At 36.6% G+C, this 17,903-nt stretch overlaps 1 long non-coding RNA gene across 1 annotated transcript; it reads right to left on the bottom strand.

Moving 5' to 3' along the window:
- Nucleotides 1-4,654: 4,654 nt before the first annotated feature.
- LOC110787028 (uncharacterized) lies at nucleotides 4,655-8,791 on the bottom strand. The gene is made up of 3 exons (XR_008919096.1): nucleotides 8,155-8,791; nucleotides 6,702-6,814; nucleotides 4,655-4,897 (listed from the first exon to the last, which is right to left on the bottom strand). It is a non-coding gene; the product is annotated as an uncharacterized lncRNA (long non-coding RNA).
- Nucleotides 8,792-17,903: the final 9,112 nt, after the last annotated feature.

Here is a 17,903-nt window from a genome sequence, read left to right as displayed (position 1 = left end):
GTAAATTTCTTGGTGTTAGTGGGAGCATTTTAGTCATAAACTCTTGATTAGGTCTACATTCCTTTAAGGTTAAAACAACTCGATTACATTCAAATTATTGGAACCCTTGATTAATTGTTGCAAATATTTATGTGATGCATAATATGTTCTACTAATTTGCTACGTGGGCCATTCATTGATAAATAAATGGGTGAATGGTATATTGTAAATGTACTGTTTTGCAGGTTATGGAAAGTGACTAGTATGGCCCAAATAGGATAGAAAATATGGCCTGCGTACCATTAATTTGAATGTAAAATTGGTTTAATGCACCAAAGTTTTTAATTTTAAATATGGTCTGCGTACCATCAAATAGTTGTAATTAGTTTCAATTATAGCTTATCCTATTTGAAGAAAATGGCACCTCCAATGGTGAAATTCAAGACGGAGTTTCCAATCCATTTTCAAGACGGAGTTTGAAGTTGAAACTTCAAGATGAAGTCGGGCCATACTAGATCACATTTATATCTTATGCATGCTTTAAGTTATTTATTGCTTTAAATATGTCTTAATTATGCATGAGATTATGGCTTGATTATGTTTCATGATTAAGGATTTAATTCACTTAAAATCTAACCAACATAGTAAAAGCCTTAAGTTCCAAACTTTAAAAATTGAGTTAAAAGGTGTCATGCCAAAATAACACTTACTTGGATAACCTTTACATCAATCTTAGTAATAGTTTTCCGCCATAGCGAGGTGTTACTTATTGATCCTAAAGGGGTAAGGTACACAAATAATTGTGAGTACATGTTAGTTTTGGTGAAACTCAACGATATAAGTAAGGAGTCCTTTTATGTCGTGGCAAATGAGATAGGTTTACCTAATACGTTCTTAGACGTACCTATCAACCAAGAGTATTTTCTAGACTATTAGAAAATGATTTGCTTACCTAAAATATTTTGAATTGAGTCTAAATACATAATGTGCTTAATTCTTCAATGATTTAAGGGTCTTGGATTCATTTTATTCACACCTGCCGGAACAATAAATTCGATTAAAATGCCAATGACTTGTTTAAATTGCATGATTGCTTTAATTTTCAAGTTATTACTCATGATAAATGTTTAGACTTTGCATGCATCAATGTATGTTTCAATTATTGTTTATAATTAAATATCTTGCACTGCAGTAAATCCTTTTAGAAAGGTAACAGTAAATTTCCTCGATTTGTAGTGAATCCAAGAACGATTCACGAAAATGAGAGAAAGTGAGCAATTTAAAATGTACGTTTCTTTTAGAGACTTTTATGGTTGTTTTCGAATATCAAAGTCGAATGGCAAACCGATTGGTGCTTGTGAATTCAAAATACAATGTAGTTTTGAGATCATAAAGCATTGAGTTTAAACCCTCAGCTTTACCAATGGTTAACAACCTAATATCTTTTATCCATTTAATTCTTGAATGAGTCTAGTCCCTAGACATTCGAATAGATCGATGCTTAGAGAACTTTAGAAGCTTCTGGTAAGATCATCTAGTTGAAGAAAAATATTCAACATAAATTAAATGTTAAGAACCTTGTTGGAGTGACATTAGACATGTCTAACAAAGTATAAAAGTCAACACTAGAGAACTAAATTCTTAAGACTATAAGAAAGGGTACAAGAAATAGGAAAACAAGGAACAAATGAAAGGAATTTGCGATTCCGTTTCTACCTATAAGTTTATGTTAAAAGGGAAGTGACCTAGCAATCAAACTTCCTTGGTATCATATACCGCTTGAGGTTCTTACTTCAATAATAACTCAAACATTGGAAGCTAGGCTACACTAATGACCTACAAGTGGGAAATGAAGCATGGCATTGCTACATTAGTTGTAGGATCATCTAGTTTGTTTTAAGTCCTTTCAAGGCTGGAACTTAATGGCTATTTTGTTCCATAATCAGCATACCTAAATTTTTGTTTTCAAACACAGAAAGACTCATATTCAAGAAAAACAAAAACAATGTTTGTTTGTTTATTTTGAATGAAATGGTCATTTACGGGTTGAGTCAATATGCTTGAGTAAAACAAACAACTCTTTAACAATAAGAACTTTACTATGTTCAAATCAACCTCTTGATTTGAGTTCCACTAATATTTAGCATTGTTACTGAGACCATATCAACAAGTTAACATTCAAAACCTCTAATTTTGATGGACTTTTGAAATTTGATTTATTTCTAGATCATTCAAGACGAGTTAGTCTTACTTGTTGAAAGTAACAAAAGAAATGAACTATTGTTAGAACACCTAGGCAATAGAGTTCAAAGCTAAAGAAAGATTTTATGACTTTATTATATCACCTAGATTTGAGTGAATATTGGTTTATTTACTCAATGTGATATAAGTTTGAATCTATTTGACTAGTTCAAAGATTCAAAAGTATAAAATCCACTTGGCAAGAAATCATAAAGATCTGGGTTAGATCATGACGATGATTACTTTTAAGACCAAAAATGATCTCAATGATTGTGTGTGGAATTTCACGATCGAGCTCCATAAGATATGGTTTATCTAAATTGGAATGATCAAAGTCAATTAGTATTTGATTCGATCAATGATGAATCATAAAGTTTTTCCTATAATTTCTAAAGAAAATGCTCAACTACCACCAAACTAAACCAAATTCGTCAAAGCTATTGAAAAGTAATTTCAGAATATGTTTTCAATAATATATATCTAAAGAGTTGCTAGCTTAGTGTTTGTTATTCAACAAACTAAGGCCCAAGTGTAGATATATGTTTCATTGTGATTTATTCAAATGAGACACAAGGGTGTTGTTTCTACCACGAATTTTTGAGAACATAATGTTTGTTTGCTCAAAATAATGTCCTTTTGGAGATTCGTTTCCAAAATGACAAGTTGGGAGAAAATAGACCTCGAAAGCTCTTCGAGGCGAACAACAAACATAAACGGGCATTCCGGAGGCTTTTCAAAGTTCTTCGGAAAATCCGAACACTTAGTCTTTAAGGACTTTAAAAGTGGCTTTAAAGAATGGACATCTCTTAGAAGACTTTACAAGTGCTTCAAGGAGAACAGAATATTCAAAGGACTTTCAAGTGTCTATTGATATTCTATTGTTTGATGTTCTATACCCAAGTAGGCATAGAGTTCAAGTCACTGAAACTATGAGATTCTTCTATTAGATAGTGAAGAAACATAGAGTTCAGGTCACTGAAACTAAGAGATTCTTCTATCAGATAGTGAAGAAACCTACAACTTGTAGTCAAAGTATTATCATGTGGATTAATAAGTTTGTGACTTTTAAGAAAGCTGTGACGAAACCTAGATTCCCTAAAATGGTTTGAGGCCATATATGGACTAAAATGTTTTAGATGGTTAAAGGCCATAAAACAGAATCAATGTTTTGATGACAAAATTGAAGTTTTGTTGATTTGCAAGAATAGTTTAACACCTTTTGGTTGCAAATTGGTTTTAAGGATAAAAACCATCAAACATGGAACTGTGTACACACACAAAGCTAGATTAGTTGCTAAAGGTTTAAAGCAAATTCATGGCATGGATTGTGTTGAAACCTCATGCATAATTGTAATGCTCAAGTCTATAAATCAAGCAATGATTGCATATTGGTACATATGACAATTGGATGACAAAACATCTTCCTCAATCAAATGTTGGAAGAAACTATGTACATGGCATGTCATAGGATTTGTGGATCCAAATAATGCTTAAAATGAATGCTAGCTTATGAAATCTAAGTACAGATTTAAGCAAGCAATTGGGAATTGGAACTATATTTTAGTGAAGCTAATAAGTATTTTAGTTTCATAAAATGTAAATGATTCTTATAGATATATAAGAAGTTTAGTGGGAGTACGTAAAAATTAATTGGTCCTATGTGTATCACACACATTCTCTCTATTGTGAAATGACATTCACTTAGATTTGAAATTATACATCAATGATGGACCAAGGCGAAACTTAGTACATATTGGGTATTAAGATCTATTTACAAAGATCTTATGATATCGTTTTAGATTAAGTAATGGCATTTACTAAATCAAAAACAAAAGACTCTATTGGAAATATTCGACCCATTTGAATAAATCTAAGTAATAGATGTTTGAACCACTACTACAAAAATGGGCAAAGAGACCCGTCCAAAATGGCCAAAGAGACCTCATGTGAGGGGGTCTCTATCTCAAAGGTCTCTTTGATAATGAGACCCCCTTATCTAGAGGAGGTCTGTTTGTTAAAATCTAGAGACCCCTTATGTAAGAAAGGGGGTCTGTTATATAAACCGTATTTAAAATATTTTAGAAGGCAAAGAGACCTGTTATTAGAAATATGAGGTCTATCTGTTTAAAATGTTAAGACCCCATACGTAAGATAAGGGGTCTCTTTGAATTTTTTAATATATTTTTATTCAAGAATTTAAGACCCATATATAAGATAGGAGGTCTCTTTGAATTTTTTATATTTTTTTATCCAATAAGTTCAGACCCCTTATATAAGAAAGGGGATCTCTTTGAATATTTTATTATTATACCTAGAGATCCCCTTTTATACATAACAGATCTCTTTTCTTTTAATTTTAATTAAAAAAAAGTAGCGAAAGCAGGCAATAAACCTGCTACTATGCGAAACTACATGCACCTGCTGCTAAGAGAAATTAGTTCTGCTAAACAATAATTGAATAATAATTCCACAATAATACATATCATAAACCTATGATAATTAGAAACTATAAACAAATAGTTCATGATCGATCATGAAAAAAAAGAAAAAACAAACTACATTACATCTAAAGTTTGTACCAAGTACAAGAAATATCTAACTCTATGCACTCATTTAAACAATTAAACCTTGCATCTTCATTAGTATAATATGCTCCACGTTGATGCCTGAATTGAATCTGTAAGTTGACAAATGTAAGGGAATTATTATAATAAAGAAAAAACACAAGACAAGACATATAGACATGATCATCTCTAATGCTTAAACAGATCTAATAGACTAAGGAAGTTAACAAGCATATTGGTATTCCTGCTTACGACCTGTTTACAAACCCAACAATTTCAAAACTCTAAGTAGGTACAAAATTTACCTAAGCCTGGTACATGGAGTAAAAAATTGTATAGCGGCGTCACAAACACAATTGAACTTTCCATAAAAAGGATACAAGTGAATTTGTAGTTCAACATACATCCTTTCTGTTGTTCAACACTACATAGTACAATTCTAATAAGCATAATTCAAAAAGGATCCCAGCACAATGCATTCTGTCATCTAACGAGTTAAAATATTCTGGTAAGCATAAGTAGGTTATCCCCCACCCATAAAAGAAGGAAAAAGAGAACAGAAAATGGGGTTTGTAACCTGGTCTAGCCCATAGTTCGCCAAACTGCGTTACCAATTAAGAAGATTTTGGGCAACCTGTCTTACTTAATATGCAGACAAGTGATGATGGAGCTAATGGTTAGAAAAAAAAGGTTGTCCATAAGATGAGGGTGATATCCCAATTAGGGTAGTGTAAAATAGTAAGAATTGTACTCAGCAAGAATGTCAAACAGTAAGAATTAAATTAAAAAATTGTAATCAACATGAATGTCAAAAAATGAACTAGTTCCTTCAGCTCACGTACTCAAGGAGATTGTTATCATATAGTATAATAATATGATCCCAAAACGCAAACACCCACCTACTCAGAGAGATTGTAGGCTATGTCAATAGAGTTCCATATCTCGGCCAATCCAAGTCAAATAGGATGAGTTGGCGCAACATTTGAAAATTTTATGCAAATTCAAACAAAGACATAATTTCCATCAGAATTTCCCTCCACTAAAAGACATGGGCACTACATATATCAAAATTCGGCAAGAAAACCCTTAATTATCTAGCTGAATATTGCAACAACAACATCAGAAAAATCATACTCCCTCCGTCCCGGAATACTTGACCTGTTTTCCTTATCGGGTCGTCCCTTAATACTTGACCTGTTTCTAAAAATGGAAATATTCTAACAATATTATATTATTTCTCACTCCACCCCTATTAACCCACCTACCCCCTACTCAAAATTCAACCCCTACTCTCCCCCAACCCCACCTCTTAACCCACCTCCCACTAACTACATTAAAATAATACTCCACTATCAACTACTACCTATTAAATTAAATAAGTCAATTCAAGTCCCTTAAACTCTGTGCCGGTCAAACCGGGTCGAGTATTCCGGGATGGAGGGAGTACATGTGAATTATGGATATCAGTATATCACATATCAGTAGCACAATTACACAAGTACAATCATACATGCTTAGGAGTATTCTCATTGTATAGGCTATGATAGAAACCTTTTGCAAGTTTCTCTCTCACTATCCCATCTGAATATAACCAGAACGGAAATTGTGTCCTTCTACAATAATACTAATATATCTTAAACGTATTGAAACTAACAACATTAATCTGTAAACCAGTACAATGAGATCTGCTTTACCTAGAGATACAAGTTTCATCTAATTAACTATGGTGTTTTTCATTTACACTTGCCAATTTTTACTGATAAATGCATTGTGATACACCATTTATAGGTGCCGAGTAATCGATTACTATGGAGTATAATAATATTTCAATAATGATAATGCGTTTTTCCGTTCACTTATTGGGAAAAACTTCACCCCTGTTATAGTGACAAATTTAAGACGGAAGATAGAACTCACAGTTAGAATCATAGAGCAGATGGCTTTGAACCTTCCTCGTGCTCTAAAGGGATTGGAGTGTAGTCAACAGTAGTAACTTGAAATTGTGTCTGCAGGTAACGAAACCAACTAGCCTGTAACAAAGAATAAATAATAGTGACAAGAACAACAAAGCACAAAATCAAAACCGAAGTGCATCATTTTGACCTAAAGAAAACATAGATCAAGACCACTGTGCTAAATCCAACTAATTGCCCAACAGTTAGGAAACATGAGAAATTTGTCAACAGAGCCTTTGAGTCTTGCCTAAATTTTACTCATTAAAGGTGTTAAAGGCATTTTCCCCTTGTTAGCTAGCTTGCGAGTTATGCAAATATACTTTTTTCATACCGAAAGCACAAGCTCCCTCTTCCTATGAAAGCATAAATTAAATAAGCTAATAATCATTTGCTCATAAAACAGAAGTGTAAACTTGTGAAATCCAATCATTCTAATCATGATGTCCCAAAAATTCAAACACAATTGGTTGGTAAAATAATAATTTCTTCAACCTTAGCTCTAATGAACTAAGGTTGGTGGACTTTTATGGGACCAATGCCCCGGAAACATGAAACTGGTGGAAACCAGTAATAAAGGACTAAAGGAAGTACTACAAAATACAAAAGACCGAACTGCCGAAGTATTCAGGATATTAAATCAGTGATGTTTGGATTTCATTAGTGCGCAACAAGTGAAACTAGTTATGGCAAAAAATTCCAAATGGTAAGTGTCATCATTCTGAATTCGTATCTTATTATGCATAACCAAATCAACCCTGTTATAAAAGAATACGCGAGAAGAAACTACTACTACATAAACATCAATAGATGAGCTTTATCTTTTTGACGCATGATATTTTTTTATTGAAAAGGGGGATTGAAATCAAAACAGAACAAGAAATCCTAATAAGCAAAGAGACATAAACTCCGCTTTCTACGAAAGCCCTCACCGCTTCCCCTCTTCACTCTTTGTATGTGTCTCTCCCTCACCCAATGAAAGAAATGCTAACTAACCTCTGAAGAATGTAAATAATTGATTCTTATGTCGGTGATAACATCCATCGCGTACAGATTAAAAACGTTGCACAACTCAAACTGAAGGCAAATTTGAAAATGCAAGCTAGTACAAACGCAAATCTAGCGCACACTGGCATAATAAACTCTTAAAATCCACACTAGCATAATAAACTCTTAAAAATAGGCAGAAAATTCAATCATTAATCCCATAAGAAAGGATAATACCTAACATGGGTCACATTTTTTGTAAAATTCGATCATCAATATTTGCACCCCTAAAAAAGCAGAAAAAAAATTCTATAACAAATGCATTACAAAACGATAAAACTAATTCCATTTAATTATAGTGAAAAATAAATCGCGATTAAATTACACCATCATTGCAGAACTCATTTGAAGGAGAAAATTGATTTTATTACCTAGATATTCATAGATCGGTGCGTACTGAAAGAATTTGGAATCGAAGGCCTTCAAAGCAAGACAACACCGAGGCTGCGAAGAAGATGAAAGAAGACAAAAAAAATTAAACAATCATAACCCGCATTTATCTTACCAGATAGTTGTTTATCAAACAAATCAACAACCCTGATTTTCCCGACACCAATTAATCTACATGGAACTTTCCCAGTGAGAAGATTAAACGACAAATTAAATTAACAAAACGAAAACGAAAACGAAATAAAGTTTCTTATCAACGGATCCTCCTGGAGATATTACTCCGCGGAAGCTTAACCTCCTCAAATTCCACCACGCTCCCTTTTCGGAAGGAATCTAGCCGGATAACGCTTTGTTTGGAATCGGATAAACCCTAAGCTCCCTCAAGTTCCGGCGATAATTGAGGAGGGAAGATGCACAGAAACAAATATAATAAGAAGTAGGAATCGAATTGAAGCAGATTTGTCGTCCTTTACAGATGATTTGTCGAAGGAGACCAAATTCATTAGGAGATTAGAGGAGAGAGGGAGAGAGGAGAAGATAGATGGACGAAAAGCCCTCTATTAGATTTTTTATTTACTAAAATATGTACGAAGGAGGAAAAAAAGAGACCCGTTAACCTGAAAGACAGATCTCTCCTTTTTTTTTCATTGTTCATTTTTGCGGGACCAGTACATAGAGAGACCCGTCAGCTTAAAAATGGGTCTTTTATTTCTCTCATTTTATTTTATGCGGACATGTGGTGGGACCCTTTGACACAGTAGAGACCCGTTGCCCTAAACGGTGGGTCTTTTATTTCTTTCACTTTGTTCTTCTCCACGAATTGGTGGGCCCTTTAACACTTTAGAGAGCCGTTACCTATGATATTAGATCTCTTATATTAAAGAGACCCGTCATCCTAATCAATGGGTCTTTTATAGAGGATCTCTTTTCTCATTTTTGTAGTAGTGAACTATGTATAAGCATTTACTAAGTTAAACATCAAAGAGTCAAAATGAGATTCTTAAACCTATATTATATGTCAAAGAATTTAGCTGGATTTAGTATCTACTGAAACTAGATGAGCTAAAGTAACATGAATAGAATTCAATTGAGAATTATTCTGCAAAAGAATTTATCATGTATAATATAATATGAGGATCGCCAAAAACGTATCGTATGACTTTAGGCATGACGAAAATATACCAATCTCTATTGATCTAAATGAAGATCAACTAGATTGAGATCAAGAAAAACTTATGGTACTTGAAAAGGTACATAGGAATAGTTCTTGATTCAATGAAATAAAGATATGCTAAATATTGATGTTACACGCATAAACACTGGCAAAGGATCAAGAAAGATCCCTTTGGAGTTAACCATTGGAAGGAACGAGCTATATGCATTGTGTTTTGAAATGGCAACATGGATTGGAGACCATGAGTTTTTTTTTTGGCAAATAGAGTTGTATTATTCACCAATGTATAAGGGTACACAGGAACCCCAAAACACCACAAACATCATAAAACTAACTAGGTGACCCAACACAGAAGGCATCACCCTAACAAACTACAGAAAAGCAAACTGGGTGATCCAAAACAGTAGGCATCACCCTAACAACTACAAAAGGCAGGATTTCATTTCATCACTACATACTACTGATCACTGTCTCACAACTATCAAGCTTAGAATTGAACACATTAGCATTTCTCTGTAGCCACAAAGCATAAACAGTTTCCACAAAGGCTATGGCTCCAACTTTGCTTTTCTTCTTAGTGCTTCTGCTGAGCTTGTTAGCCCATTCAATCTCTTCTTGCCAGGTGAGAATAGGTTTAACAAAGCCACACTGGTGAAGAACTTGCTGCCAAACTGCATTTGAAAATCCACACTCAAAGAACAGATGAGATATACTTTCTCTATAATTCTGACACAGCCCACAATGCTCTACAACGTTAAGGTTCCAGCTCACCAATCTTTCTCTGGTAGCTAGCCTATTATGTACAGCTAACCATGTTACAAAATTACCTTTAGGACTAGCTTTGCTATTACAAATAAGTCTTTGCCAAACAACCTGATTGCCTTCTTGCCTCAAGTGCTTATACACCTTCTGAATTCTGAACTTTCCCCCATGAATGAAAATATGAGGATTATTAGCATCCAACAGATCCCTAGCAGCCCAAACTTTCCTCAAAGACCATGTCAGACCTTTTAGAATGTCCATGGTCCAAAATTCTTTAGTTTTGACATAATAAATATGAACCCATTTGATCCACAGTCTGTCTTGTTTTTGGGAAAAAGCCCAACAATGCTTCAAAACAACTGCTCTATTCCAAACTATCGGATCTTTTAAATTCCAAGCCCCACATATCTTAGGAAGACACATGTGCTCCCAAGAAACAGGAGCTCTCCTTGAGTTTACATCAGTACCTGTCCACAAGAACACTCTGCAGATTCTATGGATTTCTTTCATTACTTTTTTGGGCATGACAAAAACCTGACACCAATAGAGTTGGATGCCAAATAACACAGATCGAATTAGCTGAATTCTTCCAGCACAGGACAGCATTTTAGCTGTCCAGCTTCTGATTCTAGCTACAGTTTTCTCAATAAGAGGCTTGCAGTCAGAAAAGTTGAGCTTTCTGGTAGTAAGAGGGACTCCCAAATATTTAAAGGGGAAGGAACCTCTGGAAATACCTAAATTAGCCACTATAAGATCTGACACATCACCAGAAACACCAGCAATATAAACCTCACTTTTATGGAGGTTTGTAGTTAACCCAGAAGCATTTGAGAATTTAGTGAAAGAATCAAACATTGCCCTCACAGAACCCCTATCAGCCCTTACAAAAATTAATAAATCATCTGCAAACATCATGTGAGTAAGGGAAAGCTTCTTACATCTAGGATGAAAATGAAAACCAGGAGAAGAGACTGCATCACTTAGGCACCTTGAGAGATACTCCATTCTAAGAGCAAAAAGGAAGGGAAACATAGGGTCCCCTTGCCTTAGCCCTTTTTTTGCTGGAATTGGTTTAGTAGGATAGCCATTGACCAAGATGGAATAAGAAACAGTTGACAAACATTGCATAATCCAGTTCACAAACCTCTCTGGAAAACCTAGTTCACACAGCATAGATTCCAAGAAAGGCCATTCTAAAGAGTCATATGCCTTCTTCAGGTCCACGTTAACCATAAACCTAGGAGAGACATACTTCCTAGAGTAGCACTTGATCAATTCAGTAGAAAGAAGGATGTTGTCTGCAATGGCTCTACCAGGAATGAAGCCATATTGAGCCTCACTCACCACATCACCAATTACCCCTTGCATTCTAGAGGTAAGAATCTTGGACATCAACTTGTAAACCACTGTACAACAATCAATAGGTCTGAACTCTGTAATTTTTGAGGCATTAGGTACCTTAGGAATTAAGGTCACCACTGTATTGTTTATCTGCTTAGGCAGCTCCCCAGTTTCAAAGAAAGAATTGACAGCAGCAGAAAGAATTGACAGCAGCATATGTCATCTTTAATCACTTCCCAAGCTTTGATAAAGAACAGGCTGTTGAAGCCATCCAGCCCTGGTGCCTTAATCACATCAATACCCTTCAAATCATCATCAATCTCTTTGTTGGAGATTGGGAGAAGCAATGATTCAGCAGCAGTGTGAGTGAGCTGCTTACCTCTCCTTACCATATCAATATCAATCCCAGAAAGAATAGGAGCAGCAGTGCCAATTAGCCCTGTGTAAAAACCCCTAATTTCCTCCTTGATTTCATCAGCTGTGCTTAATTTCTTTCCACTACTTTCATACAGAACATCAATGCTATTCCTGGCATACCTCTCCTTTATAGCACTAAAAAAGAATTTAGTGTTTGAATCCCCCAGTTGGAGCTATTGGATTCTGGATTTTTGCTTATAAGCACTTTCCTGCACTTTCAAAATTTCTTCAGCTTATTCTGGACCTCTCTTTCTCTGTTATGCATATCCACATCAGAAGGTGTATTTTTGAGTTGATCCTGAACACCATCTACCTCACTTCTTAAAGCATCTATCCTGTCATCCAGTCTTGCAAATTCTTTAGAATGAAGAGCTTTTAAACTAGATTTCACACCCTTCAATTTATGCCAAACTTGAAGTATTGCATTTCCAGGATACACCTTACTCCACCCTTCCTTAACAACATCCAGAAAGCTTTGATGATCTGCCATGTAGTTAAAAAATTTGAAAGGTCTACCACCTTTTTGCATGTTGAGCTTATACTGCAGTAGGAGAGGAGAGTGATCAGAAATTCCTGGGTTCAAAACATCCACAAAAGCATCTGCATAGGTTGTAAGCCAAGCAGTGTTGCCAAGAGCCCTATCAATCCTAGATCACACTCTATTATCTCCATGCCTTTTATTGTTCCAAGTGAACAAGTTACCACAGCATTTAATTTCTCCCAAGTCAGAATTTGCCAAGCAGCTTTCAAAGTCCCTAGTTTCATCCTAAGTGATTGGATTTCCATTGATCCTATCACTTGAGTACAAGACTAAATTAAAGTCACCCATTACTAGCCAAGGGCCATTGGTATTAGAGTGAATGTTCAGCAACTCTATCCACAGTGGCTTCCTAGTGTCAATAGAATGCAATCCATGAACTGCTGTAAATTCAGTAGCAAACCCCCCTTTTTTACAGTAATGAGAGCATTGATCAGTAGATCAGTTTTGTAAGTAACCTGACAAGTCACTATACTATGCCTCCATCCTAACCACAGTCTTCCCCTAGGAGATTGAGCATAGTTATCATCCCATTTCCAATCAGATCCCAATTTATTCTGAATTTTGCTACTATTGTGTTGCTTGACCCTGGTTTCAACTAACACCATCACACTTACATTATTCCTACGAATGAACTTCTTTATTTCTACTATCTTGGTGGGGTCATTCATGTCCCTCACATTCCACGAACAGATATTCATCTATGAGGTAAGGGGGGGGGGTCATCAGCATCTCCACCACCATCTCCCACATTCTCTTGTAGCATAGTCTACACTTGAGTAAGTCCTCTAGTTGGAGTTGAAATTATGTGATCTCTATATCTCCTAGTCACCACTCTCCAACCATCATCAGGTTCCACTGTGTGAACCCCAACACCAATTGGCTGTTGAACTGCAGGAACACTCTCATCATTCTTTTCTGGGTTATGGGGGGGGGGGGAAACTACTTTTTTGGGTCTCCACACTTGTTGAACTTTCTTAGCTGCTGGCTTGTACCTATTAGTATTTCCCTTTCCACCACTACACACATGCCCCACTACCTTAAAGGTTTTACAATAGGGGGGAAACCATTCATACACCACCTTCTGTGTGAAGGTCACTCCTGCAGGATCTTGAATTAACACAGTTTTAGGCATTTCCCTAGTAACATCCACCTCCACCAATATCCTAGCAAAGGACACTCTAAGCTGATTAGTGGTACACTCATCTGCAAAAAGAGAAACCCCCACTAAGCTTCCTATTCTACTCAAAGAGTCAGCCCCCCAGCATGTCAAAGGTAAATTGGGGAATTTCATCCATATAGGAATTACTCTAAGAATTTCAGCTTGGAAATCAAAGTTTACAGCCCAAGGTTTGACAATCATTGGTCTACCAAAGAAAGAAAAGGGTCCTGCCATCAACACTGACTCCCTCTCCCTCATAGAAGCAAATCTCACTACAAAATATCCCTCATCATAGAGAAAAATAGTAGGTTTGCCAACCTGTGGCCATTCTTTAGAAATAAATTGATAGACAACACCAATAGAAGGCATATCACCTACCACATACAACACAATAGAGCATTTCCACACAGCAGTCATCCTATCAAGCTCTCCCTGGTCTAACATAGCAACAGGTTTACCATCTGCTAACGTAGGCGCAATGAAGGTGAGAGAATTACCTTTCGTTGTAAGCTGCTTACCCTTGAACAAACTAGCCCAAGATGGGTTCACCCTTACTGGTTCATCATTATTTTCCAGTATCACCTCATTGCTCTATTCCTACTCTATTCTTCGCACACTGGGGCTAGCAATAGTACCTCCACCTAGACCACCGATAGGTAGTCCCAACACTTTGTGGACACTCTGCATTATTGCCGTCATTCGATTATGCGACACATTACTTCCCTGTTCCTGCTGGTCAGCAATAGCACGCAACAAAGGTTCTCCGCCATTGTTAGCCCTTGGGGTCACCTGGGATGGTTGTGGCTGATAAATGGAGTTATGATAAGCTCGAATAACCTCCATCAGCTCAGGTGACGGCGGACCATTGCTCGGGTGAGGCGGCACAGGCAATGGGAAAGTTGGATCTACTATTTCATCGGGTTGTGAACTGGTTTCGACGCACGCATTTGATATTGATTCATTGGCCTCACTAACTGCACCAAGGTGGGAGACGGCGCTTGCGCAACAGTCTCGCCGGCGTCAGCTTTCTGAACCTTCTTCTTTGGAGCCATGGAGGAAGGGTGCGCACGATAGAACAATACCTTAACGTGCGCTCACAATCTCCATATCCGAGAGACTTGGAATTTAGATTGGAGACCATGAGTTGTTGCGTGGGAAATTAAACATTAATTTCTATGTTCTAAGATACAGCTGGAAAGTCTTCCACATATCCGTGAACTTCTTGGATAAATAAATCCAAACAAAGCATCAATAGCAACCTATACAGTTGAAGTAAAAGTACTTATTGCCTAAGAAGCAATGAAACAGAGTTGTTTACGTAAAGAGTTCTTCACTGAACTTGGGTAGATCCGTGTTTGTTGACTTAATGGTTCTTCATTGAAAAATGCGCAGAACCACTATTGAAGTAAGAAAGACTACATCACATAATAAACGAACTCAAAAGATCTTATCATCTTATCTCGAAAGACATTCGATGAAAGGGATATTAAGATTGGCAAAGCATGATAACTAAACCTATGCAACAAGTGAGAAGCAACACTCACGTTGTAGCACTGGAAATCAAGCATAGCTTTGAATTCCATGAACTGTTTTAAAGATGGGTTTAAGGCCCATGGTTGTTAAACAATGGAGTTAAACATTTATCATATATGAAATGTATTTTCATATTCCATTTAATCTTGGTTTAGTATTAAATGATGAGTCCTTTCAATTTGACGATATATTCAAGATAGACTGTCAGGACCAGTCCAGTGACTAAGAAATGTCTATCAAGTGAACTTGAATGTCAAAATTTGAAAATGGTCCCTGGTCGGAGTTTTCTATAAAGGTGGACGCATAGAAAACGCTAGACGACTAGAATGCAAGATGACTAGTAGTTCTGTTTCTTGAACTATGTGGACATGGCAATGTCGCAATCATTTGCATAGATACTTACTTTGAGAAGACTAGTATCGAAAAGACCTATGAAACTTTACTGTAAGAGATGAAAATCTGTTATAAGTAAATTTCATTACATTATTAGACACTAATCCTCAATACCTGAATGATTTGAGATTACTTGTTTGAGAACCGGTTACTTTGACGTTGTCAACCGTCGCACCGTAAAAGGAGACTATAACGGTGACGCTCAGGTAATCACCTATCAAAAGAAGTCTAACCTCAAGATCACAAGATTGGGATTGTCCTCCCATAAATCAGGATGAGATGCTGAAAGTTGTACAAGGCCACTCGGAGAGCTAGAAACTGAAAATTGCATGGCCGTGCTCACATGAATCATAGGCTATGATTATCTGTTTATTTGATCAGTTGAACTCTGAAACGGAGAAATACCTCTGGACATAATAAAGATGACTACTCTTACCTTATGTTCATGAGCAAGCATCAAGTGACAAAGGAATTAGGCAATGCACACTTGTCCTTAAGGTTAAGTGGGAGACTGAAGGAAATAATGCCCTTGGTCCAAATATGCATTCAATGCTAAGTCTAATAAATGTGGTTCAATATTAATTAATTAAACAAGTTAATAATTCAGTGAGATCAAGTGAGCTGAATGCCTAGCTAGAGGTCGCTTCAGTTCGAGTGGAATTAATAATATTAATCCACAGCTAGCTTACTCTTGAATGAACCCGTAGGGTCACACAAATAGTACGTGAACGGATCAAGTATTTAAGTGAATTAAATACTCTATTTATGGATATTCGGAATCGACCGATCTCGGTTCCAGTGGAAGCTGAAATCGTCAAAAGGCAAAATATGAATACTCCGAAAATGATGATTATGCCGGAAACGGAAATATGGATCATAACGAAAATATAAATATTATCCAAGTCGAAGATGTTGCCGGAAACGGAAACATGGTACATATCGGAAAATATTATCGAAAATAGAAATATTGCCGGAATCGGAAATATTACCGGAATCGGAAATATTGTCGGAATCGGAAATATCAAATATTTGTTCGAATAAGAAATAAATTCCGGAATCGGAAATATTAAATATTGTTCGAATCGAAAATGAATTCTGGAATCGGAAAACGAATCGGAAGCGCGACGTACGAAACGATCGACGAACGAGCTTGGTAGACGCAAGGCCCAGCACGAAGCCAGGCCCGTGCCTAGCGAAGCCCGCGCGCAGCAAGGCCAGCGAATCCCGTAAGCAGCGAGTAAGGCAAAGCCCAGCGCGCTGGAAGCGAGCTAGGCAAGGCCCAGTAGCAGGGCCCACGGATGGGCCGCGTGCTGCCAGCGCCTGCCTTGGACCGAGCCGTGCACCATGCCCCTTGTGGGCTGCGTGTGTGCAATGCTACGTACGACCAACTCCTTGGTCATTTAGGATTGCTTGATTAATCGTTTTCCTAATTCTACAAGAATTAAATGTTTTCGTGTTTGATTAAACATTAAATTCTAAAGGATTAATTTAACTAGAATCCTAATTGATTTAGTTATTTGAATCCTAGTAGGAATCTAAGTCCGTTATTTCCACCCTATAAATACGTGGTTCATAATCACAATTTATACACAACAATCAATAAGTATTCATATAGTTTAAGTTCAAGTACGAATTTAATAAATTGCCTAAATATATAATTAACTTTCGAATAAACATATAAACTTATATAATATTCTAGTTAACTGAATCTAAGGCGGATCCGAACGTGCTGTGGTCTATCTATGGAGGGGCGACATTTGGAGTCCTAAACTTGTTCTTGTTCGGTTCGGGAGCAGCTAGGGAAGACACGCATCACATGTATGTATCCTAAATTATGCTAATTGACTATGTGGCAATTAATTTGGATTCGTGGCTTTATGGTTTTTCCGCATGAAATATATGTTTTATATTTGTCATAACCTAACATAAGTATGTTCCCCTGCCTCCTGCTTTGTCTTCTGTTATTCTCTTGGTTAGTTTTTAATATGTTTTTAGTTATTTCTTTGTTTTGGGTTGTAATGTGTTGGTTTCTTCTTGATTTTGTTAGTTGTTCGTATGAGGTTGTTAATTGTGGTGTCCAATTGGGTTTTCTAGTTTGAATTGGATGTATCTTAAGGGTATGTTCAGTTTGGAGGTGGTTTTTCCCCCATAGAGATAGTTCAAATATTGGGATTGTTGTAATGTGGGGGAAGTTAAAGTTTGTTCAGGTTATGTTCTCCTCTGGAGCTGATGTTTCAATATTGGAGAGTATCTCCGTTGGGTTTGAATGTGGGCTTGGGAGTAGGTGGTGTTTAGTTAGGGAAGGAGTCATGGTTAATGGGAAGTTTTGGTGTCCTGGGTTTGGGCAGTCCGCTGGTCATGGAGGGCAACTTTTGGTATCACTCCATTTAGGTTAGCGTTAAGAGGTGTT

Source organism: Spinacia oleracea, chromosome 4 (genome assembly GCF_020520425.1).
Source record: "Spinacia oleracea cultivar Varoflay chromosome 4, BTI_SOV_V1, whole genome shotgun sequence".
Classification (NCBI taxonomy): Eukaryota; Viridiplantae; Streptophyta; class Magnoliopsida; order Caryophyllales; family Amaranthaceae; genus Spinacia; species Spinacia oleracea.
Note: the sequence above shows the minus strand (reverse complement) of the source record. Positions and strands in the feature narration are given on the sequence as shown.